The sequence below is a fragment of the Curcuma longa genome, chromosome 9 (assembly GCF_044706935.1).
Source record: "Curcuma longa cultivar G26 ecotype Majalengka, Jawa Barat chromosome 9, ITB_CL_G26_1.1, whole genome shotgun sequence".
Lineage (NCBI taxonomy): Eukaryota > Viridiplantae > Streptophyta > Magnoliopsida > Zingiberales > Zingiberaceae > Curcuma > Curcuma longa.
This window is the reverse complement of record NC_133869.1, coordinates 2,970,401-2,973,480: the sequence shown is the minus strand read 5'-3', so window position 1 is coordinate 2,973,480 and position 3,080 is coordinate 2,970,401.

The following is a 3,080-nucleotide window of genomic DNA, read 5'->3' as shown; positions in this document are numbered from 1 at the left end:
TTGGCGGTTAGTCCAATCAGAAGCGCACCGGCTCTGATACTAATTGTAGGGTCCCCAAGGATGTCTGTATCTCCACAATGACATGATATTGTCCACTTTGGGCCTAAGCCCTCATGACTTTGCTCTTGGGCTTTCCCCAAAAGGCCTCATGCCAATGGAGATACTTTCCATCCTTTTAAACCCATGATCTTTCTCATGTGTTTTAGATGTGGGACTATGTTTGCACCCTTGCAACCCAACATCCAAGAGTATCGTACTCTTGACATGTAATGCTTTGGCCAAAGACCTTTAGTAACAATCCTGACAAGCGGTCGCAGGGTATACGTCTCCTTTTTCAAGGAATGGTGAATCATCTATGGGCTATTTAAACACTTTCGAGCACTTCGACTTATACCCAATTATCTCGGGTCCATACCTGCTCGGAGATGTTTGCTTAAGATGTCAAAGTATAATTAGCATCCATGACCAAGGTGACTTAAATACTACAAGCACTACAAAAAAATAGCATATTAGCGACGAATATTTGCGACGAAATCTATTCATTGCAAATTTGCAATAGAATCTGCAACAAAAACAAAATTCGTCGCTAATTTACAACGAAATTTACGACAAAAATACATTTGTTGCAAATTCAACAATATATAATTTTCGTCGCAAAATTCGTTGCAACTGAAATATTCGTTGCTAAATTCGTTGCAAATATGTGACGAATATGACATTCGTCACAAATAGGCAACGAAAAATTTTTTCGTTGGCAAATCGGCCCCAAAACGTGAGATCTATAGGATTTTGGCGACGAACTCTAGGTTCGTTGCTAAGTTTGCGACGAATAGAAAGTTCGTCACAAATTTTGCAACGAATAAGTAAATTCGTTGCAAAATCTACAATGGAAACTGAATTCGTTGCAGATTTTGCAACGAAATTTATGTTCATTGCTAAATCTGCAACGAAATTCGTATTTGTTGCAGATTTTCCAACGAATTTGGATATTCGTTGCAGATTTTGCAACGAATACAGATTCGTTGCAGATTTAGCAACGAATTTTGATATTTGTTGGAAAATCTGCAACGAATTCAGTGTTCGTTGTAGATTTTGCAACGAATCTTTATTCGTTGCAAAATCTGCAATGAATTTTGCGACGAATCATTTTCATCGCCAAAATTTTTTACTTAACCTATATCTGAAATCATTTCTCCTTCTCTTCTCTCGGAACACGCCGCCGCCTCCCTCTTCCTCTCGATCTCGCCCGCTCCTTTCTCACTGGCAGCACCTTTTTCACGAATCGATTGGCCGGATCTCTTCGTTGGTAAGGTTTTCGCTCGTTTCTCGCCTTTTACGCTCGTTTCTCACCTTTTTCGCTCGTTTCTCGCCGCCGCCGCAACGCTGGGAACTGCTGGCCGCTGCCGGACAGGGCTGGGAGCTGCTGGCCGGCGCCGGATAGGGCTGGGAGCTGCTGGCCGGCGCCGGAGCTCCCTCTGCTACTTCAAATCTCTGCTCGTTTCTCGTTCCTCCCTCTGCTACTTCAAATCTCTGCTCGATTTCAGCTACACAGACACTGGATCTATTCTTTCGGACTTACTTCATCTCTCAATCACTGTCTTCGTCGGAAGGATCGCTTAATCAGGTTGTTTAACGTAAGTTGCAAGGTTGTCAAACTCGCGATTCCAGTGTCGACTCGGTTAGGGGTGCACAAACTCGTATCGTAAATTCGTATCGTAAACTCGTACGAGTTTACAGATAATCCAAAAAAGAGTTATAAAATGTCAAATAATATATATTTGATCATAACTTCATAAGAACAATCACTATTTCACATATCTAATAAAAAAGCATAAACATAGTTATCAACAACATGTTTTCACATATAAAAAAAGACTAAACATGAAAATTTAACATGAAAAGATATGAAATTTTCAAAATTTATGTTTCAACATCAAGTTACAAAATGACAAATTTAAAATTTCATACAAAAATAGTCCAATAGATACACCAAATAAGCTTCCATTGTCCAAATTTGATAAAAGGAAACATCAAACAAAGATTTCCTTTGTTTATCGAGTTTACCGAGTTTGACCGAGTTGACTCGCGAGTTTACCGAGTTTACCGAGTTGACTCGCGAGTTTACGAGTTTACAAGGGGGGCCCGATTTTAAGCTGATTCAACACGGAATTGAAATAATAGTTCGTAAACTCGTAAACTCGCCGAGTTGACTCGCGATTTTGACAACCTTGGTTTTCATGGTCGTCACCGTACCTTATTAGTGAACCTCGACTCAATTTTTTATTTAAAATAATAATTCTTGAACTTTAGATTGCTAAATTGTGTTCCATTCACTGTCCTACTTCTGACAATCTTAACCAAATTATAATATTCTAAGGAGTTCTCCATTTATTTTTTTGCTTATATTTTGAATCATCTCTATTTCTATCCAATTTCAAGTACTGGTCAATTTTAATCCTTGTGAAAAATATGTTGATTCCCTACTAGTTAAAAGGTCACACAATTAAAGGGTGTCAACTCCAAGGATCGAAGTGCCAAGCTATTCTGGTTGACACCGATGGCACGTGAGACGACTTCAACACCAGAGTCGCGACGTGAGTTGACCTCAACACTGGAGCGCCTACAACTTCAATTCCCTAACATAACTTGTCATGATTTCTCACTTCATCTTCCCAAACTTTAAGTGTTCTATGGTATCTTCATTTTAAGAGAGTTATGGGACAAGATTATGTACCTCTTCCCAAAAATATTAAAAACATTATTAATTCATTTTAATATATAGATAATAGAGTGCATGAATTTTTTATAATTATTTTTTAAATTTATTTAGCATTTTATTAGAGTTGCAAGTTAATCATTCATATATTTATAGTAATACTGTTTATTTTTTTAAACAGGTTTTCTAAAAAAATTTCAGAAAAAGGTAAATCTTTACATTTTTAGTTTAATTTATAGATTTAAGTTTTAATTTTAAGCATGATACTTTCTTTTTATCATATTTTTTTATAGGAGAAGAAAAGATAGCTGATAACTTAGAGTTTTATGATTTTAATCGATTTATTTTTGGGCTTTTACATGAA